Raw genomic sequence first — 26,888 nt, 5'->3', positions numbered from 1 at the left:
TAAAAGTTTCGACCAAATATAAGTTTAAGTTCCAAACGACACTAGAGCATGGTGTTTGGGGTTAAACTACCCAATCTTGGTCGAACTCCAAAAGCTAACACCCAAAAGCATCCCCTAACAAAACAAGCGGGAGATCACTAATCCAATTGAACGCTCTTACCCTTATCAACGCCCGAGCCTATAAAAAAAGGTAAACAACGAGAGGGTAAGCAAAGCTTAGTGAATGCAATAATTATACGAATACATATATAATTATACCTACTTGCATACACTTACACAACCGCAAACATGCTAGCAAACAACATTAGCTTATCGTCGCAATAACAAGCTATAATTCACCAATACCCCCAAGCTAGCATAACATCCGCATATAAATATAACTCGAATAATATAATATGCTTACAACACAAATAACCATGGTTAACCAATAGTACAAGGGAACGGCGCTCGCGAAAACGCCATCGGTGTTCACAACATCCGTTAGGGCACTTAACCCATCGCACCACTAACCCCTAGTGAAATGTCCCGTTCTTATTGATTAAAAACGTTCCATATTAATTGATTCCGTTGCGAGGTTTTGACCTCTATATGAGACGTTTTTCAAAGACTGCATTCATTTTAAAACAAATCATAACCTTTATTTCATCAATAAAGGTTTAAAAAGCTTTACGTAGATTATCAAATAATGATAATCTAAAATATCCTGTTTACACACGACCATTACATAATGGTTTACAATACAAATATGTTACAACAAAATAAGTTTCTTGAATGCAGTTTTTACACAATATCATACAAGCATGGACTCCAAATCTCGTCCTTATTTAAGTATGCGACAGCGGAAGCTCTTAATAATCACCTGAGAATAAACATGCTTAAAACGTCAACAAAAATATTGGTGAGTTATAGGTTTAACCTATGTATATCAAATCATAATAATAGACCACAAGATTTCATATTTCAATACACATCCCATACATAGAGATAAAAATCATTCATATGGTGAACACCTGGTAACCGACATTAACAAGATGCATATATAAGAATATCCCCATCATTCCGGGACACCCTTCGGATATGATATAAATTTCGAAGTACTAAAGCATCCGGTACTTTAGATGGGGTTTGTTAGGACCAATAGATCTATCTTTAGGATTCGCGTCAATTAGGGTGTCTGTTCCCTAATTCTTAGATTACCAGACTAAAAGGGGCATATTCGATTTCGATCATTCAACCATATAATGTAGTTTCAATTACTTGTGTCTATTTCGTAAAACAGTTATAAAAACAGCGCATGTATTCTCAGTCCCAAAAATATATATTGCAAAAGCATTTAAAAGGGAGTAATGAAACTCACGCATATAATTATTGTAAAACAGTTAATAAAGCATTTGCATGTATTCTCAGCCCAAAAATGTAATGAGTAAAAAGGGAGCAAATGAAACTCACTTTCACAGATTTTTACTTCGTCGGGAAGTAAGACTTGGCCACTGGTTGATTCACGAACCTATAACAATATATACATATATATCAAAGTATGTTCAAAATATATTTACAACACTTTTAATATATTTTGATGTTTTAAGTTTATTAAGTCAGCTGTCCTCGTTAGTAACCTACAACTAGTTGTCCACAGTTAGATGTACAGAAATAAATTGATAAATATTATCTTGAATCAATCCACGACCCAGTGTATACGTATCTCAGTATTGATCACAACTCAAACTATATATATTTTGGAATCAACCTCAACCCTGTATAGCTAACTCCAACATTCACATATAGAGTGTCTATGGTTGTTCCGAAATATATATAGATGTGTCGACATGATAGGTCGAAACATTGTATACGTGTCTATGGTATCTCAAGATTACATAATATACAATACAAGTTGATTAAGTTATGGTTGGAATAGATTTGTTACCAATTTTCACGTAGCTAAAATGAGAAAAATTATCCAATCTTGTTTTACCCATAACTTCTTCATTTTAAATCCGTTTTGAGTGAATCAAATTGCTATGGTTTCATATTGAACTCTATTTTATGAAACTAAACAGAAAAAGTATAGGTTTATAGTCGGAAAAATAAGTTACAAGTCATTTTTGTAAAGGTAGTCATTTCAGTCGAAAGAACGACGTCTAGATGACCATTTTAGAAAACATACTTCCACTTTGAGTTTAACCATAATTTTTGGATATAGTTTCATGTTCATAATAAAAATCATTTTCTCAGAATAACAACTTTTAAATCAAAGTTTATCATAGTTTTTAATTAACTAACCCAAAACAGCCCGCGGTGTTACTACGACGGCGTAAATCCGGTTTTACGGTGTTTTTCGTGTTTCCAGGTTTTAAATCATTAAGTTAGCATATCATATAGATATAGAACATGTGTGTAGTTAATTTTAAAAGTCAAGTTAGAAGGATTAACTTTTGTTTGCGAACAAGTTTAGAATTAACTAAACTATGTTCTAGTGATTACGAGTTTAAACCTTCGAATAAGATAGTTTTATATATATATGAATCGAATGATGTTATGAACATCATTACTACCTCAAGTTTAGTAGGTAAACCTACTGGAAAATAGAAAAATGGATTTAGCTTCAACGGATCCTTGGATGGCTCGAAGTTCTTGAAGCAGAATCATGACACGAAAACAAGTTCAAGTAAGATCATCACTTGAAATAAGATTGTTATAGTTATAGAAATTGAACCAAAGTTTGAATATAATTATTACCTTGTATTAGAATGATAACCTACTGTAAGAAACAAAGATTTCTTGAGGTTGGATGATCACCTTACAAGATTGGAAGTGAGCTAGCAAACTTGAAAGTATTCTTGATTTTATGTAACTAGAACTTGTAGAATTTATGAAGAACACTTAGAACTTGAAGATAGAACTTGAGAGAGATCAATTAGATGAAGAAAATTGAAGAATGAAAGTGTTTGTAGGTGTTTTTGGTCATTGGTGTATGGATTAGATATAAAGGATATGTAATTTTGTTTTCATGTAAATAAGTCATGAATGATTACTCATATTTTTGTAATTTTATGAGATATTTCATGCTAGTTGCCAAATGATGGTTCCCACATGTGTTAGGTGACTCACATGGGCTGCTAAGAGCTGATAATTGGAGTGTATATACCAATAGTACATACATCTAAAAGCTGTGTATTGTACGAGTACGAATACGGGTGCATACGAGTAGAATTGTTGATGAAACTGAACGAGGATGTAATTGTAAGCATTTTTGTTAAGTAGAAGTATTTTGATAAGTGTATTGAAGTCTTTCAAAAGTGTATAAATACATATTAAAACACTACATGTATATACATTTTAACTGAGTCGTTAAGTCATCGTTAGTCGTTACATGTAAGTGTTGTTTTGAAACCTTTAGGTTAACGATCTTGTTAAATGTTGTTAACCCAATGTTTATAATATCAAATGAGATTTTAAATTATTATATTATCATGATATTATCATGTATGAATATCTCTTAATATGATATATATACATTAAATGTCTTTACAACGATAATCGTTACATATATGTCTCGTTTAAAAATCATTAAGTTAGTAGTCTTGTTTTTACATATGTAGTTCATTGTTAATATACTTAATGATATGTTTACTTATCATAGTATCATGTTAACTATATATATATCCATATATATGTCATCATATAGTTTTTACAAGTTTTAACGTTCGTGAATCACCGGTCAACTTGGGTGGTCAATTGTCTATATGAAACATATTTCAATTAATCAAGTCTTAACAAGTTTGATTGCTTAACATGTTGGAAACATTTAATCATGTAAATATCAATCTCAATTAATATATATAAACATGGAAAATTTCGGGTCACTACACCTAGGGTGGCACCTTAACACCTCGGCACTTCACCCCGAGTGGCATCTTAACACCTCGATGCTTCACTCATTATTTTACGGAGTGGTGTCTTAACACCTCGGCACTACACTCCTAGGTGGCATCTAAACACCTCGATGCTACACCCGAGTGGCATCTTAACACCTCGATGCTACACTCTTCACGTGAAACGTGGTGTCTTAACACCTCGACACTCTTCACTTGAAACGTGGTGTCTTAACACCTCGAAACTATACATTTCACGCTACAACAAATAGATACATTATATACCCATATAATTATTCCACTCACCTCAAAGTCTTGTGAAAAGATACCCGAGCTTGCGAAACCTCAAAGTAACGTACCTATCACGTTATACATATTATCAAACGCAAACTCAAGTCGGTCAACCAATTCTTTCACCATTCCTAAGTCATTTTGACCCAAAGTGCAATCCCGACCCATTTTGCACCATTAACCCTAATAATGGGTCAACTTCACCAAAAACCCTAACTCTAGTCAAATATGGTCTTATTACATTTTTTAAATCACCAATTTAACTCATTTTCACACATGCAAGACCACTTAGGTCATTAAAGACCCATTTGACCCATTTCAAGGTCAACACACCCATTTGGGTCATCCACAACCCAAATGACACCCACTAACATTAACTATAAGTGTACTAGTGATTTGCTAGGCCTTTAAGACCCATTTACCCTTTCAAAACCCTAGGTTAGTCACCATTTGGGTCTTCATGACCCAAACTTACCCAAAACCCCCAAATTACTCACAAATGGGTTTTATGTGCAACACTAACCCAAACCCTAACCCTTAAACACATTAAACTAAGGTAATCAAGTTTAGGGCTTACCACACAATCAAAACGAAGCTAACGAGGAGATGAACAACTTTAATGCTCGAGCTAAAACCCGAAACACGCTTCTTCTTCTCCGATTTGAGCTTTCTCACACTTGAATCACACTCTCTCACTAGGATTTAAGTGGATGAAGTTTGGTGGTTAGAAATGGAGTAATGAGGCTCAACCAAACTGATCTAGGGCCTTTAATTTGTCCACCAAGTGAAATTACCAATTTACCCATCTAAAATATTTAAAAACCCAATTCTGGCTCGACAGATCATCTGGACGGCGTCCAGGCCTTCATAATGGGACGGCGTCCCAGATGTTTGGACGGCGTCCAAACCAAAAAGAAAACAGGATCTTACAACTCTCCCCCACTTGAACCGGATTGCGACCTCGCAATCCACGCCGCATGACAAGCAAGAAGATAAACCAAAACAAACTCTTCGGGCTCCCAAGTAAACTCGAAGCCTATACTTCGACGCCATTGGACTTTAAAAGTCCTCACCTCCTTATTTCTCAATTTCTTAACCTTTTCATCAAGTATAGCAACCGGCTCCTCAACATACTCTAACTTATTATTTAGCTCAATCTCGTCTAACGACACCCACGAAGAATCATCCGCAAGACACTTACGGAGATGGGAAACATGAAATGTATTATGGATCCCCGTAAGTTCTTCGGGTAATTCCAAACGATAAGCAACTTCGCCAACACGAGCTAAAACTTTGAATGGCCCAATAAACCGAGGAGCTAACTTTCCCCGTTTTCGAAATCGAATAATACCTTTCCATGGCGAAACCTTAAGCATCACCATGTCACCTTCTTGAAATTCGATCGTTCGTCTACGTTTATCGGCATACTACTTTTGTCTATCTTGAGCCTTCTTCAAGTGATCCCGAATAATATCAATCTTGTTGTTCATCTCCAAAACCAAATCGGTACTCCCGATTTCCTTTTGTCCCACTTCACCCCAACAAATTGGGGTTCGACACCTACGCCCATAAAGCATCTCATATGGCGGCATCCCGATACTAGTATGATAACTATTATTGTACGAGAATTCCACCAAAGGTAAGTGCTCGTCCCAACTACCACCAAAATCAATAATACACGCCCGTAACATATCCTCCAAAGTTTGATTCGTACGTTCGGTTTGACCGTCCGTTTGAGGATGATACGCCGTGCTCAATTTCAATTGTGTACCCATATCTTCGTGAAACTTTTCCCAAAACCGAGATGTAAAACGAGTATCTCTATCCGAAACAATAGATATAGGAACCCCGTGTCGAGAGACCACTTCCTTGATAAACAACTTAGCCAAGGCCTCCGACGATATTGCTTCTTTAATGGGAAGAAACAAAGCACTTTTCGTCAACCGGTCAACTATCACCCAAATCGTATCAAATTGGGTTCTCGCCGTCTTAGGTAACTTTGTTATGAAATCCATGGTAATGTGCTCCCATTTCCATTTCAGAATTTCTAACGGTTGCAATTAACCATACGGCTTTTGGTGTTCGGCTTTTACTTGCAAACACGTGACGCATTGCTCAACATATTTCACAACATCCCGTTTCATGCCCGGCCACCAATAATCTTTCTTCAAATCATGATACATTTTCGTCGCACCCGGATGAATGGAATATTTGGACTTATGTGCTTCATCAAGTAGCACTCGCCGGTAATCACCCATCTTAGGCACCCACACCCTTCCTTGAAAAGACAACAAACCACGCGAGCCCATAGTAATGAACTCCGATTGGCCCACGATTCGTTCCGCATGCTTGTTGTGAACGTAAGCCTCTATTTGAATCTCGCCAAGCCTCTCAATAAAATCGTTGGAAATAATCAAACGTAACGATCCCACTTTTATCGCCAGATGTTGACTCTTTCGACTCAACGCATCCGCGACAACATTCGCCTTACCCGGATGATAAAGTATCTCACAATCATAATCTTTCACCACATCCATCCACCTACGTTGGCGATAATTCAAATCTCGTTGATTAAAGAGATGTTTCAAACTCTTATGATCCGAATAAATCGTACACTTGACATCATACAAGTAATGGTGCCAAATTTTCAACGCATGCACAACCGCCGCCAACTCAAGATCATGAGTCGGATATCTCGTTTCATATTCCTTTAATTGTCGAGAGGCATAAGCGATGACTTTACCTCTTTGCATTAGAACACACCCGAGACCATTTAAGGAAGCATCACAATAAACCACCATATCTTCTACCCCTTCCGGCAACACTAACACCGGAGCTTGGCACAACTTCTCTTTTAACAATTGAAAAGCAATCTCTTGCTCGTTCTCCCAATTAAACTTAGCATTCTTTCTCATCAACTTCGTCAATGGAGAAGCAATCTTAGAAAAGTCTTGGATAAACCGACGATAATAACCGGCCAATCCGAGAAAACTTCGGATTTCCGTAGGCGTAGTAGGTCGTCCCCAACTCTTCACCGTCTCGATCTTCCCCGGATCTACTTGAATACCGTTTTCATTCACAATATGACCAAGGAATTGAACTTCCCTTAGCCAAAATTCACATTTGGAGAACTTTGCATACAACTTCTCCTTTCGTAGCGTCTTCAATACTTCACGCAAATGACATTCATGTTCGTTCATACTTTTCGAGTAGACTAGTATGTCGTCAATGAACACTATTACCGACTTGTCCAACATAGGTTGGCACACTCGGTTCATAAGATCCATGAATGCATCCGGTGCATTCGTAAGACCAAAAGGCATTACCACAAATTCAAAATGCCCATAACGCGTTCGAAAAGCTGTTTTCTCGATGTCTTCCTCACGGACCCGCATTTGGTGATAGCCGGACCGTAGGTCGATTTTAGAGAAATACGTTGCATCTTGAAGTTGATCAAACAAATCGTCAATCCTAGGTAACGGATAACGATTCTTGATCGTCACTTTATTCAACTCTCGGTAATCGATGCACATCCGCATACTACCATCTTTCTTCTTCACAAATAACACCGGAGCACCTCATGGCGAAGCACTCGGTCGGATAAAACCCTTCTCAAGCAACTCTTGGGTTTGATTTAACAACTCTTGCATATTCGTCGGCGCTAAACGGTAAGGAGTTTTAGCAATGGGAATAGCTCCCGGAACCAACTCAATGCGAAATTCAACTTGTCTTTCCGCCGGAACACCCGGTAACTCGTTCGGAAAAACGTCTTCAAATTCACTAACAACCGAAATTTCACGAATGGGTGGTGGCTCATCACGAGTATCAACAACATGAGCAAGGAAAGCCATGCCACCACTAACAACTAAACGACGTGCCCGTGCAAAAGTGCATATCGGCACCGGTCTCCTTCGCTTATCACCATGAATAATCAACTCTCCCCCACTTGAGGTCTTCACACGAATAAACTTATCATGGCATGCAATATCGGCTCTATAACGATCGAGCCAATCCATACCAACGACAATATCAAAATCGCCCAAGGTCATTGGAATGAGATCAATTTTAAAGGTTTCGACACCGAAAACAACATCACAATTTTCACACACATCAACCACTAGCACCGTCTTGCCGTCCGCTATTTCGACTTCTACCGGACGACTTAACTTAGCTAACTGTCTATCAAGTTTAGGCACAAATTTAGGAGACACAAACGACAAATTTGCACCGCTATCAAATAGAATTCTTGCCGGATTAGAATTAACCACGAAAGTACCTGAGACAACTTCGTTTGATTGCTTGGCTTCATCATTGGTCATCAAATAATTTCGACCCCTAGCCGTACGAGCCGCCTTCTCTAATCGCTTCACATTATCGTTTCACAAATCGGGACACTCCGGCTTCTTATGCCCTTCTTTTCCGCAATTAAAACAAGTGACCTTGTTTTCGAAAGATGGTTTAGGACATTCACGAGTCATATGACCCGGTTGCCCACAATTGTAGCACGCATAAGAAAAACCCCCGGAAGCGCCCTTCTTCACGCTATTAATGCTCTCGGAACCCTTCTTGTTCTTGTTCTTCTTGTTTGAAAAGTTAGAATGACTAGAACCTTCAAACTTTCTTTTGAAAAACGTGAAATCGCTTTTTCTTGGAACATCCGGCTCAAAACCCCGGGCCAATTCAAATAACTCATCAAAAGACTTAGCCATACCCCGACTAATCTTGCCCTTGAACTCATCATTCAAAGTACGGTAGAAATCTTTCATTAGCTTGTGATCGTCACCCACATATTCCGGACAAAAACGAGTTTTTGCCAAAAAGGTAGACTTGAGTGTGACCAAGTCCATTGAACCTTGTTGCAAATGGTGCAACTCGTCCCGGATTCTATCAAGATCGGAAGAAGTTCGGTATTCCTTGAAGAATTCCTTCTTAAACTCCTCCCATGTCAAGTTCATGCATTGCTCTTCACCACATAAGTTGATTTTGTCGTCCCACTACAACTTGGCTTCTTCCCTCAACATACTAGAACCATACCTCGCCTTCCTTTCAGGAGGACACTCTGTGGTACGGAAAGCCCCCTCGATATCGGAAATCCAACACGTGCTTTTCAACGGATCTCGCACCCCATTAAACATCGGAGGTTGAGTATCCTTGAAATTTTTGTAGTGGAAGTCCCGCCTTCCACCCCACCATTACCTTCACCCCCTTCGCCTCGAGGATAAATATTTCTAGCCTCTAAAGCCTCCTCTATTGCGGCTTTCATTCGATCATTGATCATTTCGGTCACTTGTCCATCGACCGACTCTTGGAAGACCTTTCGAACGTCATCAAGAAAATCCCTCTTTAGCCTTTTAAAGATGGCCTCAACCTTGACCGTGAGTTCAACGTCCTCACTCGTACCTCCGTCATTGGTGTCGTGTCCATTTCTCATCTTCATTCTATAAAACGAAGTAAATTAAGCAACAAAACGAAAGGACTTAACCCATATGTATATACATATACACCACACTACCCCGTCTTGCTCAACAATCGTCGTACATCGCTTGTTTGACACGATTTGAACCCGTAACAATGGTAGCTAATCATTGTTACGCGAGCACATCGCATTAACTCACTAGTACCACGTCTATCTCGCTTGACGATTTTAAATACCACACAAAACAATAGCGCATGATTAGTTCACATAAACCTATGCACTAACCAAAACCCGATCCGATCCAAAGTCCTACAAGTCCCGCATAACGCGCACACAAAAGTCTAAGTCTAGGCGCCTATCTCAAGTCACCTAAATCCCTTAGACCATGCTCTGATACCACTTGTAACAACCCGACATCTTAAATCCCTTAGACGCGTACCAAAAAAAAAAAATTTCTATGTCAGTGCATCTGGACGGCGTCCAGAATCCTGGACGGCGTCCAGCTCAGAAAGGTGGGACGGCGTCCAAAGTTTGGGACGGCGTCCAGCTCAAAACAACTGGGACGGCGTCCAAGCAATTGGGACGGCGTCCCAATGGTCTTCCAGCTACTGATCACGGGTCCAACTCACACGAGCGGAAAACCCGCTTCCCGACACTTTCAAACGAAAACCTTTTTACCACAAGTCAATATAAGTGAAACTAAGAGATTTTCATCATCAAATCAAGTTTTACATCAACGAGCCCACATCGCCCATTTTACGAGTTTCGTTCAAAAATAAAAGTTTCGACCAAATATAAGTTTAAGTTTCAAACGACACTAGAGCATGGTGTTTGGGGTTAAACTACCCAATCTCGGTCGAACTCCAAAAGCTAACACCCAAAAGCATCCCCTAACAAAACAAGCGGGAGATCACTAATCCAATTGAACGCTCTTACCCTTGTCAACGCCCGAGCCTATAAAAAAAGGTAAACAACGAGAGGGTAAGCAAAGCTTAGTGAATGCAATAATTATACGAATACATATATAATTATACCAACTTGCATACACTTACACAACCGCAAACATGCTAGCAAACAACATTAGCTTATCGTCACAATAACAAGCTATAATTCACTAATACCCCCAAGCTAGCATAACATCCGCATATAAATATAACTCGAATAATATAATATGCTTACAACACAAATAACCATGGTTAACCAATAGTACAAGGGAACGGCGCTCGCGAAAACGCCATCGGTGTTCACAACATCCGTTACGGCACTTAACACCTCGCACCACTAACCCCTAGGGTGGCACCTTAACACCTCGGCACTTCACCCCGAGTGGCATCTTAACACCTCGATGCTTCACTCATTTTTTTACGGAGTGGTGTCTTAACACCTCGGCACTACACTCCTAGGTGGCATCTTAACACCTCGATGCTACACCCGAGTGGCATCTTAACACCTCGATGCTACACTCTTCACGTGAAACGTGGTGTCTTAACACCTCGACACTACACATTTCACGCTACAACAAATAGATACATTATATACCTACGCATATAATTATTCCACTCACCTCAAAGTCTTGTGAAAAGATACCCGAGCTTGCGAAACCTCAAAGTAACGTACCTATCACGTTATACATATTATCAAACGCAAACTCAAGTCGGTCAACCAATTCTTTCACCATTCCTAAGTCATTTTGACCCAAAGTGCAATCCCGACCCATTTTGCACCATTAACCCTAATAATGGGTCAACTTCACCAAAAACCCTAACTCTAGTCAAATATGGTCTTATTACATTTTTTAAATCACCAATTTAACTCATTTTCACACATGCAAGACCACTTAGGTCATTAAAGACCCATTTGACCCATTTCAAGGTCAACACACCCATTTGGGTCATCCACAACCCAAATGACACCCACTAATATTAACTATAAGTGTACTAGTGATTTGCTAGGCCTTTAAGACCCATTTACCCTTTCAAAACCCTAGGTTAGTCACCATTTGGGTCTTCATGACCCAAACTTACCCAAAACCCCCAAATTACTCACAAATGGGTTTTATGTGCAACACTAACCCAAACCCTAACCCTTAAACACATTAAACTAAGGTAATCAAGTTTAGGGCTTACCACCACAATCAAAACGAAGCTAACGAGGAGATGAACAACTTTAATGCTCGAGCTAAAACCCGAAACACGCTTCTTCTTCTCCGATTTGAGCTTTCTCACACTTGAATCACACTCTCTCACTAGGATTTAAGTGGATGAAGTTTGGTGGTTAGAAATGGAGTAATGAGGCTCAATCAAACTGATCTAGGGCCTTTAATTTGTCCACCAAGTGAAATTACCAATTTACCCATCTAAAATATTTAAAAACCCAATTCTGGCTCGACAGATCATCTGGACGGCGTCCAGATTTCTGGACGGCGTCCAGGCCTTCATAATGGGACGGCGTCCCAGATGTTTGGACGGCGTCCAAACCAAAAAGAAAACAGGATCTTACATGCAATTAGATTACCTGAGGTCCACAGAGATGAGTCCAGCTTTAGCTAACATTTGAAGCAACTCATTACAAAAAATGGAATTATCTTCTAACAACAACATGCAAATTTGTTCTTCTGAACCTCTCAGAAGTAGCGGGAAAGCATTAACACATACAGATGGAACAATTGACTAGTTCTACACTAAACTTTACAAAGTAATAATAGATCACCTAAGAATTAAAAGTAAAAGTTTGAAATGGAAATAACATATTCAACACATAACCTGTATGTGCTAATTAAACTAGTTCTGATCGCATTAAAGATCAGTGTCCCATACTACCATGAGAAGTGTCACACATTCGGCTCCCCAAAATTGACTTCGCAAAGATGATCAAGTATACAGCTAACGTGATCAGAGGTAAACATATTATATTCACATTTTGTAACAAGTGACTGTAGAAACTCAGAATCCACATGCATGTCTTTCATCTTCTTGACAAAATTTTCCTTCAAAAAGCAAACAACTTTAGTCATTTGACTTCAGACATAAATCACGTGTTGAGAACAAGGAAAAAGTAAAAAGTTCAATCAAAATTCAACAAGAATTAAATATAACAAAAAAAAAACGAATCCACTTTATTTGTATTTCTATTTGCAACTTTGTTAATTTTGGCACATGTGTTCAAGGTGCATCTCCAATCTTCAACTAAATAAAGTTAAAACTAACTATAATAGTAACAACAACAGAGCAGAAACTACACTTCAAATACAGGACAAACATTGAAGTGAAGTAAAATCAGAAACTAATTAGCAAACTATAAACTTTCAATTACGAATAAAAACAAACTTATATGTACCACGTATCTTGATAGCAAAAAAACAAATCTCACTCTGATAGTCCGTGCATTTTCACACTTCACTTCAAGTGAAATCTCCTTCAGGGTATTATGTAGATCGTCATCTTTCAGCAAATGTAACTTACGAAAACACTCTTCTGCCTTGATTGGTATAGGAAAACATGTCTACATTTTTATAAACAACTTTTGTATCCACTCTTCTGATAATACACTCTTTTGTATTATCAGAGACATTCTGCTGCACCACAGATCATATATGAAAAAGAAAAGATGCAATTAGAAATTAGAAATTAGATATCAGAAATAAATATCGTACCACAATCCCATTCAGCAAATGAAAAAGACACTGCAAATATCTTAGCAATAAAGTGGTATACTAAACATGACAGTTTATGCCAATTCCTTCATACGATTATCTTTGGTCAATTTCTTTGGTCATGATAATTATATAAAAGGTACTATTCAGATAAGTGCAACAGGCACACTTTATGCCAATTCTTTCATATGATTATCTTTGATCAATTTCTTTGGTCATGATAATTATATAAAAGGTACTATTCAGATAAGTGCAACAGGTGTAGCTATACTTTATGCCAATTCCTTCATATGTCTTTAGTCACCCAAAATAACAGCAGATGAAGATTACAGAAGAGATAAATAAAGACTTTTGACCAGCTACAAGATACGTCATAACTCTGAAGTTGTGTCAGGTTCCCTTCGATATAGATTCAAAAGTAACGCTATACTTATATTATATTTATATTTCTACAAGTATTAAAAGTAAAAAAATATATATAGAAACTTCCAAAGTAAATGTCAGAGATTTTAAGTATAAAACTTCATTCAAAATCTTGAACCAATAGCATATTATATCAATTTTTCATTACAGCGTTGCGATTTTTGCAACGATACTAAATCATTAAAATTTCATGATTTTGTTAATTTCAATAACATTAGTAGTCAAACTTGAAATAAAGATATAAACGTACTAGAGCTAATATATGGCAATCCTGATAATATATAAGCACTTTGACGGACCAGAAGGAGCACAGAAATATACCATGTATCACAATATATAGTAATCAGTTTTAGATTAAGGTAGACCAAGGCATGTGTTTAAGATAGAGTTTTTGTTATATATGAAATTTCACTGTTAAAATCGTGCAGCATATAATGGTGTAACAGTGTAGACCTTTCCACTTGTCCGAAGGTCCAGGTAACTTTGCATCTCACTTTGCAACCTGAAACAAAAATAAGCTTGTAAAAAGTTTATTTTATGTGTGCTAAACTCGACCAACATGAACAAAGCAAATGACCAAACAACAATCAGACCTAACCAAAGTGGAAGCAGCTATATTTGATTCAGTTCTCGTTCTAGATTTTTCCTAACACGGATTTTCAATTCCATGTTAGGTACAATATGCTTTAGTCGTTGCCAATTTGGTTCAGTCCAGTTTGGTTAGGAAGCAGTTTAGATCAGTTAATTTTATGGTTTAATCCGGTACGGTTCCAACCCGATTCCCAAAGCAATTTTTGGTTATAACATACCTTTTCTTCTGACTCAAAACAGCAGTCAACGCCTTCGCATGAGTAGAGGTGAAGAATCCATTCTGATTAGCAGATACTGGATGTGAATACAAAAAAGCCGGTGTCGAGTCCTCTCCTCAACTGAAAGTGAAACTGGAAACAAATCCTCTTCAAGTACATGCTCTATATTCTGAAGCCTGAGAAACAGATGTCACAAAAATTCAGTGTCGCAGAGCGAGTACTCGGTTTTTGCAGTTGGGGGAGTACTCGGTCAAACTTAGTCAAGCTCAACCAAAACTCGGGATCAAGGTTGTAAAACTCGCGACTCGGGGAGAACTCGGCAAGAGGTTTTTGAGGAGTTCTCGGCGACTCGGGGAGAAGTCGGGGGAGAACTCGGATGTTGACTTTCATTGACTTTTTAATATAAATCTATATAGTCTGAAAATATATAATAACAGGGGTTGTTATTGTCATTTTATTAAAGATTCAAGAGTGCATATTAAGTTTGTTCTTGTTATTAAAGTTTGGTAAAAGTTGAGGGTCTGCTATTGTAATTTAGTAAAAGAATTAGAAATTAAAATATTCAAAAGTTGAGTGGCTGAGGTTGTTCCAGATCAAATAAAAAGTGAGAGTTACACGTGACCAGCTCTTCTTCAACCTAAAAACCCTAAAAAGTTAAGAAACCCACTGCCCACTTCTTTCACTTCTTAGCCACCGGAATTCATGACGGTTTTCAGGTTATTTCCTTCCTCTCTTCTCTTTGTTTTTTCTTTTTCCTATTCCCCTTCCTCATATTTTCGTGTTTCCATCTAGATCTGAGTTTTCCGACCACCGTTGACCTCCGTTGACCGGCGGTTGACCGAGTTTATAACGAGTTGACCGCCGATTTATCGCTGACACAATTTTGGCGACTTATCTCCGATTAATCGGCCGAGTAGCCCGAGTTTTGCAACCATGCTCGGGATTACTCGAAAAATCGGTCAAAACTCGGCCAAAACTCGGGATTACTCGGAAAATCAGTCAAAATTGGTCAAAATCAGTCAAAAAGTCGGGACTTAGTTAACATCCTAGTACTTCCGAGTTGCTAAGTACTCCCTAAAAAGTTCGACTGAGTACCCGAGTAGCGATTTTTGCAACCTTGCAGAAATAACAAATGTACACAACTATAACTAATGGCAACCAGACGTGAAAAAAAGATACCCAAATTCCAAGTCTTTATCATAGCAAAGCATCAGAATACCACAAGGTATTTCTTCAAAGACAGCACTCAACTTGATGATGCCTTCAGAACATCTAATACAATAATGATGATACACATCAAGTAGCATTTTCATAGCTTTCTTTCCTACAAATACCTTCAAAGGAAAACAAACAATAAAAATTATCAGACATCTTGGTAATCAATTGAAATTATTTTGTAAAAAACGAAACCTTCTTATCGCGTAATCTTTTAGCTGCTTGAGCTATCAATTCAGGTGGTATAGGTCTGACAGTAGACTTGGCAAGATCACAAACCACAGCAACCGTTTGTATTCTCACTTTATCATCAAAGTCTAAAAGGCGTCCTTCAAGAGCAGCTGCTCATTCAGTTAAACACAAGTAAAACGAATTACCATAAACATAGAATCTATTAGTGATTACTATGCCTGGAAATTGAGACCCATACTTTTATATTTGGGTCAAATGGGTCAAGCTTTCGGGTCAACTGGGTCTTGAAAAAATTAGGCCTGACAATGTAAACCAAAACTTACAAAAAAGGTCCAATGAGTTTTTCTTCAACCTATTGGGTGTTATACAAAATATAAAAGAACGGGTCAGACGGGAATCAAATCCTAAAGTTCAATAAATAGAGACAGGTCAAATGGGTCTTGTGAATGGGTCAAATGGGTCGAGCATAACAAGATTCATCAGTGAATCATTTATGAAAGCATTAATGGTTATCAATTATTAATATTTTCTTATATATAATAAATATTAAAATATTAATAAAAACTAAAACAATATAATAAATGTAAAAAATCAAATGTAAAGGTATATGACCTGTTTGGACCTATTTGGACTATTTGACCCATTACCCGTTTCGACCTGTTACCTAAACTAACCCAACTTGACCCGTTTAAAATTTTTACCCGTTTGACCCATGACCCATTTCAACCCAAAACCATTTTGACCTGTTACCCAAACCGACCCAACCTGACCCGTTTGCCACGTATAGTGATTACCATATATAAACTTTGAAAGATGCTAACTTACAGACAACTGCAGTGGATTCTTCCCCTGACTGATTAGTCAAGATAAAATATTTGGCGCAGGATACGGCATTAAGTCTAACTTCAGCAGATTTATCAGAAAATCTATTCACAAATTCTATAAAAAGATGGGGGTACTCTTGGGCAACATGGCCTCCTGGAATCGAAAAAAGTTTCCCGACAAACTTTATTGCTGCTATCCGAGTATCAATCTGATCAGTCTGTGGATGACAAAAGGATATGTTTATATGATTATATCCCTAATAACTGTCTGCTGTATGTAAGACTGAATAGTAGTACAATTTAAGAAAATTTTGAATTTACAAAAGAGGTTCACATACAAGTAGTTCCTGAGTTAAGTTTGGTACAACAGCAATAAACATTTCGGGAGCACACTGGAAGATTTCATATATTATAGCATGGTATGATTCTTTTAGTGCACCATTTACACTGTCTCGGTTCAAGATGCAACGGTTCAAGAAACGACAAACCAACGGTTGAAATGCCTGATCGCGATCTTCAGTAACAGATGTAGCGACCCGACCAAATCGTCATTGACGGCGCCGTCTACTTAGGTCCCGTTACGTGGTCATAAGTCTTTAAAACAACGTTTGACCAAAAGATATGTCGCATTCATTTCAAATGTAAAGGTTGTTCAAGTTTACAAGAATAGTTCCACCACAAGTTACGATACATAGTTTTAAGTACAAAAGAACTTATGCGACATAATTTAAAAGTATCCAAAAGACGCTCCATGTATGCATATATACTCGACATCCAATGCAAGTATCAAAATAATGAGCGGAAGCATGTATCATGTATCGTTCAAGGACCTGAGAAAAACATAGAAATCTGTCAACGAAAACGTTGGTGAAATCATAGGTTTAAGTAAGTAAGTACAAGTGAACCACAAGATTTGCATCAATGAAATAATAGTAATACATTCCAAAAGTTTGTTTCACGAGCACCCAATTATCAATGCTTAACGTTTCCTTCCATTGAACCCCATCACTTAGTGCTAGAACATACACTGTTTCTCGAAAATATATTTCATTCGTAAACGGTAGCGAACCGTTTGAATGAGGGTTTGTCAAACCCATATGGATCCATACAACATAAGTTCTCGCTTACACCCGGCAAGTGTAACTAATGATAATCGAATTGAGGATTTTGTTCTAAACTCGTATGTAGAATGTTTGTTTTCATGTACTTGTGTTCACTTAGTTCAAAAGAATCGTTTATGTTTTCTCATCCCAAATATAAGTTAAAAAAGAGTAAAGGTGGGACTATGATCTCACCTTGAGTGCACGAGTAGTAAAGTACTTCAACAAGTAAACGTGTGCAAAGAACAATGCTAGTCTTGACCTAAACAATAGGTTGTATCAATAACGGTAAACACGATAGGTCAAAGATGTTCAATTTGTCCTATGGCTCGTTACGACTCGATTATTTAGCATGTGAAATCAAATTGCCAAGTTTCATGCAAGATACAAGTATATAAATGAGTTAGGAAGGTTGCATAATCATTTGGTTAAGTTTGACAAAAAGTCAAACTTTGGTCGGTCAAAGTCAACGAAAGTCAACACGTTCGGGTCGGGTTCCGAACTATTTTTCTAATCTTAGAAATCATATATGAGCATGTTGGCCAAGTTACATGTTAATCGGAGGTGCGTAGCATGCCAAACATTATTCAAAAATTGACCAAGTTGGACAGAATCTGTCCAGGCCATTCGGCGCGCCGCGCGGGTTAGGGGCGCGCCGCGCCACCCTCTGTGCAGGTCTGATTCTGTTTTTCCAAAGTATGCACGAGCCAAAACCTTTTCCAACCCAACTCTTGACCCGCAAACACTTATAATGCCTATTATATATCGTTGGAAAGGTATTTTGACGAGGAATACAACTAAGTACATTTCATCAATCAAACTTCCACTTACAACAACCAAAAACCGTAATTAAACATTCATAATCAAAGTTTAAGTTCCAAAAACGCATTTTATGATTCGGGCAACCAATTTACATGTATGTTATGCCGTTTCGAAGGTAATCAAACACACATTGCAACAAAACACTAAACAACAATATCTCATAGCATTTGACGCATCAAAAGTTCATGTAAAGCTCATCAAACCCTAATCCAAAATCACAAATTCAACAATCTTGCATATGAAACTAATCCATGTCAACCTACATACCAATTTGAAGCTAGTGATGTTAGGAACACAATTAAAACATGAACTTTCATCATTCAACAACATATGAACACCTAAAATTCAAGATTAAGCAAGCATTCTTTCAATATGAACTAGTTACATCAAAATATCAAAAACGAGCATACAAATCACATAAACAAACTAGACTCGAGCCATAGACACTAATTAACAACCTTATAACTTAAAAATCTCAAGAACACAAGAATTAGTGATTTTAGAAAGTTACCCAAAATTGATGAAATCGGTATGGAAACGAAGAGGAGATCACGAGGAGTTCAAATATGCAATTTGTTTTGATCGAATCCTTCTTGAACGAATTTAGATGATGATTGAAGGTTTGAGGGTTTGAGAGGAAAAGGTGAAGTATTATTTTGGGGGAGGTGATAGAATGAATGGAGAGGAAAGAGTTGACTAGTTGACCTAGTCATCTCTTTCTCCATTTGGCAACTTTAGTCCCTCAACTTAGGAACCGGGTACGGGAATTACCTAAACGAGATAATTCAAACGCGTATTAACGAGATGTGTTATTAACATATAACGGAACTTAAATAGTTAAACGGAAAAGTAAATGGAAAAAGGCGGGATGTTACATTACCTACACCTTAAAAGAAATTTCGTCCCGAAATTTAAGTAGGCGTAGTAGTCGTTGTTTCTTCCTCGAGATCTTGCGTTTCCGAAATCACGAATAGATGAGGATACTTCCTTTGCATTTGATCTTGTCTTTCCCAAGTAAACTCGGGTCCTCTTTTGGCATTCCAACGAACCTTGACAATCGGGATTCGGCTTTGTTTCAATGTCTTGACGGAGGTGTCCACAATTTCAACCGGTTCCTCCACAAAATGAAGTTTGTCATCAATAGTAAGTTCTTCGAGAGGGATGACGATATCGGGTTCGGCAAGACACTTTTTCAAGTTAGATACATGGAAGGTAGGATGAACGGAGTTCAATTGAGGCGGAAGATCTAAACGATAAGCAACGGTTCCAATACGCTCCAAGATTTCGAAAGGACCAATATACCGCGGATTTAGCTTCCCGCGTTTCCCAAAACGGATTACACCCTTCCAAGGTGCGACTTTTAACATTACTCGGTCACCGACTTGAAATTCAAGATCGTTGCGTCGTTTATCGGTATAGCTCTTTTGACGACTTCGGGCCGTCCTAAGCCTATCTCGGATTTGAACGATTTTCTCGGTGGTTTCGTGAATGAGCTCGGGTCCGATGATTTGCACGTCGCCTACCTCGGCCCAACAAAGAGGTGAACGACATTTGCGGCCATATAGCGCTTCAAAAGGTGCGGCTTTAATACTCGCGTGATAACTATTGTTGTAAGAGAACTCGGCGAGAGGTAAGTGCTTGTCCCAAGCTTTTCCGAAGTCAACCACGCAAGCTCGTAACATGTCCTCTAAGGTTTGAATTGTACGTTCGCTTTGTCCATCGGTTTGAGGATGATATGCGGTGCTCATGTCTAAACGCGTTCCCAACGCTTCTTGCAATGTACGCCAAAATCTAGAAACGAAACGGCCATCTCGGTCGGAGATAATCGATAAAGGTACACCGTGTCGGGCTACGATCTCCTTAATGTAAAGTTGTGCAAGTTTCTCCATTTTGTCCGTTTCTTTCATGGCCAGGAAGTGTGCGGATTTGGTGAGACGGTCAACAATAACCCAAATGGTATCATAACCGCCCGTCGTTTTTGGTAGCTTGGTGATAAAATCCATCGTTATCCTTTCCCACTTCCATTGCGGAATCTCGGGTTGTTGAAGTAGTCCGGACGGTCTTTGGTGTTCGGCTTTGACTTTGGAACATGTCAAACACTTGGAAACATAAGTAGCTACGTCCCTTTTGATGTTCGGCCACCAATATAGTTGTTTAAGGTCGTGGTACATCTTATTGGCACCGGGGTGAATCGAGTATCGTGACTTATGGGCTTCATCTAAAATAAGGCTTCGTAGATCCCCATAACTAGGCACCCAAATTCTTCCGGCGAAATATCGGAGTCCGGTTTCTTTAACTTCGAATCGAGAGGTGAGGACGTTCAAGTGTTCGAGAGAGATGTTTTCATCCTTGAGAGCCTCATCTTGGGCTACCCGAATTTGGCTATTAAGGTTTGTGTGGATGGTGATGTTTAAGGCTCGGACACGAAGAGGCACCACTCTTTCTTTTCGACTTAAGGCATCGGCTACTACATTTGCCTTCCCGGGATGGTAACGAAGCTCGCAATCGTAATCGTTTAAGGTTTCAATCCACCTTCGTTGTCTCATGTTTAGTTGTTTTTGATCGAAAATGTGTTGAAGGCTTTTGTGATCGGTGAAGATAGTACTCTTGGTTCCATAAAGATAGTGTCTCCACATTTTAAGTGCAAAGACGACGGCTCCGAGTTCGAGATCATGCGTCGTGTAGTTTCGTTCATGGATTTTGAGTTGTCGAGAAGCATAAGCAATGACTTTCGTTCGTTGCATCAATACACATCCAAAACCATGTTTCAAGGCGTCGCAATACACAACAAAATCATCGTTGCCTTCGGGAAGTGACAAGATAGGAGCGGTGGTAAGCTTTGTCTTCAAGATTTGGAACGCGGATTCTTGCTCGGTCGCCCAAATGAATTTCTTTCCCTTGTGAGTTAAAGCGGTTAGAGGACGAGCAACCAAAGAAAAATCCTTGATGAATCTACGGTAGTATCCGGCGAGACCCAAGAATTGACGAATGTGAGTAGGAGTAGTAGGAGTCTCCCATTTGCTAATGGCTTCGATTTTCGTTGGATCGACTTAATACCTTGGTCACTTACAACATGACCAAGAAATTGAACTTCCTTTAACCAAAATTCACACTTGGAGAATTTGGCATAGAGTTGTTCTTGTCTTAAAAGTTCAAGCACAAGTCGGAGATGTTGTTCGTGCTCTTCTTCATTTTTAGAATAAATCAATATGTCATCGATGAACACAATAACGAATTTATCGAGATACGGTTTGCACACGCGGTTCATAAGATCCATGAACACCGCCGGTGCGTTAGTGAGACCAAATGGCATGACAAGGAATTCATAACTACCATAACGAGTTCGGAAAGCGGTTTTGGAGACATCTTCCCCCTTAACCCTCAATTGATGATAACCCGAGCGGAGATCGATTTTCGAATATACACAAGACCCTTGTAGTTGATCAAAGAGGTCATCGATGCGAGGAAGAGGATATCGGTTCTTAACCGTCAATTTATTTAGTTCACGATAATCAATGCACATTCGTAGGGATCCGTCTTTCTTTTTAACAAACAAAATCGGAGCGCCCCAAGGTGAATGGCTAGGTTGGATAAAACCACGATCAAGTAGTTCTTGGATTTGACTTTGCAATTCTTGCATTTCAGATGGAGCGAGTCTATATGGTGCACGTGCTACGGGTGCGGCTCCTGGAATAAGATCGATTTGGAATTCAACCGGTCGATGAGGCGGAAGACCCGGCAATTCATCGGGAAATACATCGGAATAGTCACTAACAATTGGCACATCATCGATGTGCTTCTCATCGGACTCGACTTTCTTAACGTGGGCAAGGATCGCAAAACAACCCTTACGGAGTAGTTTTCTAACTTTAAGGCACGAAACGAGGTTGAGTCTGGTGCAACTCTTATCGCCATAAACAATCAAAGGTTCACCATTCTCGATAGGAATTCGGATTGCGTTAAGATCACAAAGAATGTGAGATTTCGTTTTGACTAACCAATTCATACCGATTATTACATCAAAGCTTCCTAGTTCCATGGGTATCAAGTCAATTTCAAATTCCTTACCCAAAATGTTTAACGTACACCCCCGGTAATATGTGTCGGCACTTAATAGTTTTCCGTTAGCTACTTCAATGGTATAAGTGGTATCTAATGGAAGAGGTGGAGTGCTAAAAGAATGAGTCAAAGTCTTGGATACAAAGCATTTATCGGCACCCGAATCGAATAAGCAAGAGACATAAGAATTGTTGAGAAGAAACGTACCCGTGACTAGTTCAGTGTCATCCCGAGCTTCCTCGGTGTTGATGTTGAAAGCTCGGCCGCGCGTATTGGTGTTATCTTTCCTTTTCGGGCATGCATTTCTATAATGACCCGTTTGACCACATTCGTAACAAGTGCCCGTCTTTGGTGCATTGGGCCACTTTCGAGCAACGGGAGTGGCACTTTTACAATCGTTGGCCTTATGACCAACTCCTTGGCACCGGTGGCAAATTATCTTACTACATTCGCCAAAGTGATGTTTGTTGCATTTGTTGCAAAGAGGTAGGTTCCCGGCATAACCCTTCTTGCCGTCGGAAGTGAAAGATTTCTTGGCAAAGTTGTTGTTGCTTGATTGGGAGGGTTCCCACTTTCTTTTGTTGCCGCCCGATTTATCCTCAGCCTTAGGTGCCGGAACTACGATTTCGTCAACCGTTTCGATTAGTTGGCGAGCCATGTTCATAGCGGCTTGATGAGTAGTGGGTTTGGATGACATCACCCCTTGTTTGATGCTTTTTGGAAGACCGAGCATGTAGAGCTCAATCCTTTGAGATTCGGGGTTAACAAGATTAGGACACATCAAGGATAGTTCGGCGAAGCGTTGATTATAAGCTTTAAGGTCGTTTCCGACCGCTTTCAAAGCTCTTAGTTCTTCCTCAAGCTTTCGGGTTTCTTCGCGCGGAAAATATTCAACAATCATCTTTTCCTTTAGATCGGCCCAAGAGAGGGCATGAGCTTCATCGGTACCTACCGATTGAACATAGGTGTTCCACCATGTTAGAGCAATTCCGGAGAAAGTGTGAGTGGAGTATTTGACCTTGTCTTGGTCCCGACAACCGCTTATGCTAAAGACGGCTTCCGTTTGCTCAAACCATCGGGTGAGCACGACCGGTCCCCCGGTTCCATCAAAAGTGTGAGGTTTGCACCCCATGAAAGCTTTATAGGAGCATCCCTCGTTTGAGTTTCCGGCTCCATTGTTGTTGTTGTTGTTGTTGTGGTTGTTATTGTTGTTGTTATTATTGTTGTTGGATGAGTGACCGGCCATGGCCGCATCTACGGCGGTAGCTATCATCCGTTCGAGAGCTTGTTCGGGAGTTTCATTGCGGCGTACACGACGAGGAGCCATTGTTCCTTCAAGACACAAGAATATCATTGATTAGTATTCTCAATAATACTAACCGTGATATAGAATAAAGATAAAGAGAAGTTTTTTTTTTTTTTTTTTTTTTTTTTTTTCCTCGACTCGCCTTAAATTCTTTATGCCATAATGTCGGAACGTTCATATGAGTCACCGTAATATAATCCCGGAAATTATATTACCCTGATTCATATGTGCATTCGACATCATTTCATATAGTCAAGGTGGCGTGTCAATCAAATTAAACAACGTGAGATTAAGATGAACTAAGAGTAGATGTGAGTAGAAGCGTTCGAGTATAAATGCACAAGTAGTCAAGTAATTCCTACTTCAAGTCTATATGCCGGTTGTAGTCTAGACTCACCAATGTACCCTATGACTCGGGGTTGACACTAATGAACTCTAAATCCCTACAACCAACGCTCTGATACCATCTGTAGCGACCCGACCAAATCGTCATTGACGGCGCCGTCTACTTAGGTCCCGTTACGTGGTCATAAGTCTTTAAAACAACGTTTGACCAAAAGATATGTCGCATTCATTTCAAATGTAAAGGTTGTTCAAGTTTACAAGAATAGTTCCACCACAAGTTACGATACATAGTTTTAAGTACAAAAGAACTTATGCGACATAATTTAAAAGTATCCAAAAGACGCTCCATGTATGCATATATACTCGACATCCAATGCAAGTATCAAAATAATGAGCGGAAGCATGTATCATGTATCGTTCAAGGACCTGAGAAAAACATAGAAATCTGTCAACGAAAACGTTGGTGAAATCATAGGTTTAAGTAAGTAAGTACAAGTGAACCACAAGATTTGCATCAATGAAATAATAGTAATACATTCCAAAAGTTTGTTTCACGAGCACCCAATTATCAATGCTTAACGTTTCCTTCCATTGAACCCCATCACTTAGTGCTAGAACATACACTGTTTCTCGAAAATATATTTCATTCGTAAACGGTAGCGAACCGTTTGAATGAGGGTTTGTCAAACCCATATGGATCCATACAACATAAGTTCTCGCTTACACCCGGCAAGTGTAACTAATGATAATCGAATTGAGGATTTTGTTCTAAACTCGTATGTAGAATGTTTGTTTTCATGTACTTGTGTTCACTTAGTTCAAAAGAATCGTTTATGTTTTCTCATCCCAAATATAAGTTAAAAAAGAGTAAAGGTGGGACTATGATCTCACCTTGAGTGCACGAGTAGTAAAGTACTTCAACAAGTAAACGTGTGCAAAGAACAATGCTAGTCTTGACCTAAACAATAGGTTGTATCAATAACGGTAAACACGATAGGTCAAAGATGTTCAATTTGTCCTATGGCTCGTTACGACTCGATTATTTAGCATGTGAAATCAAATTGCCAAGTTTCATGCAAGATACAAGTATATAAATGAGTTAGGAAGGTTGCATAATCATTTGGTTAAGTTTGACAAAAAGTCAAACTTTGGTCGGTCAAAGTCAACGAAAGTCAACACGTTCGGGTCGGGTTCCGAACTATTTTTCTAATCTTAGAAATCATATATGAGCATGTTGGCCAAGTTACATGTTAATCGGAGGTGCGTAGCATGCCAAACATTATTCAAAAATTGACCAAGTTGGACAGAATCTGTCCAGGCCATTCGGCGCGCCGCGCGGGTTAGGGGCGCGCCGCGCCACCCTCTGTGCAGGTCTGATTCTGTTTTTCCAAAGTATGCACGAGCCAAAACCTTTTCCAACCCAACTCTTGACCCGCAAACACTTATAATGCCTATTATATATCGTTGGAAAGGTATTTTGACGAGGAATACAACTAAGTACATTTCATCAATCAAACTTCCACTTACAACAACCAAAAACCGTAATTAAACATTCATAATCAAAGTTTAAGTTCCAAAAACGCATTTTATGATTCGGGCAACCAATTTACATGTATGTTATGCCGTTTCGAAGGTAATCAAACACACATTGCAACAAAACACTAAACAACAATATCTCATAGCATTTGACGCATCAAAAGTTCATGTAAAGCTCATCAAACCCTAATCCAAAATCACAAATTCAACAATCTTGCATATGAAACTAATCCATGTCAACCTACATACCAATTTGAAGCTAGTGATGTTAGGAACACAATTAAAACATGAACTTTCATCATTCAACAACATATGAACACCTAAAATTCAAGATTAAGCAAGCATTCTTTCAATATGAACTAGTTACATCAAAATATCAAAAACGAGCATACAAATCACATAAACAAACTAGACTCGAGCCATAGACACTAATTAACAACCTTATAACTTAAAAATCTCAAGAACACAAGAATTAGTGATTTTAGAAAGTTACCCAAAATTGATGAAATCGGTATGGAAACGAAGAGGAGATCACGAGGAGTTCAAATATGCAATTTGTTTTGATCGAATCCTTCTTGAACGAATTTAGATGATGATTGAAGGTTTGAGGGTTTGAGAGGAAAAGGTGAAGTATTATTTTGGGGGAGGTGATAGAATGAATGGAGAGGAAAGAGTTGACTAGTTGACCTAGTCATCTCTTTCTCCATTTGGCAACTTTAGTCCCTCAACTTAGGAACCGGGTACGGGAATTACCTAAACGAGATAATTCAAACGCGTATTAACGAGATGTGTTATTAACATATAACGGAACTTAAATAGTTAAACGGAAAAGTAAATGGAAAAAGGCGGGATGTTACAACAGACACAGCATTGCTGAAAGTATTTCGTATGCCCGAGAGACGTATTAAATCAATGTGGCTAATATGTTATGATCCAAGTCGGGTCATACCCAATAACAAGCTTACCGACACCTTATACGTATTTAATCTTAATGAACGGATCATTAAATGAATACGCGACACTTGG

At 38.8% G+C, this 26,888-nt stretch overlaps 1 pseudogene; it reads right to left on the bottom strand.

The window, feature by feature from the left end:
- The window catches only part of LOC139868358 (sister chromatid cohesion protein PDS5 homolog B-like), a 74,145-nt pseudogene that overhangs the window by 17,554 nt on the left and 29,703 nt on the right, over window positions 1–26,888 (bottom strand).

This window comes from Rutidosis leptorrhynchoides, chromosome 9 (assembly GCF_046630445.1).
Source record: "Rutidosis leptorrhynchoides isolate AG116_Rl617_1_P2 chromosome 9, CSIRO_AGI_Rlap_v1, whole genome shotgun sequence".
Taxonomy (NCBI): domain Eukaryota; kingdom Viridiplantae; phylum Streptophyta; class Magnoliopsida; order Asterales; family Asteraceae; genus Rutidosis; species Rutidosis leptorrhynchoides.
The sequence above is the reverse complement of the archived record's forward strand: the minus strand, read 5'-3'. Positions and strand labels throughout refer to the sequence as shown.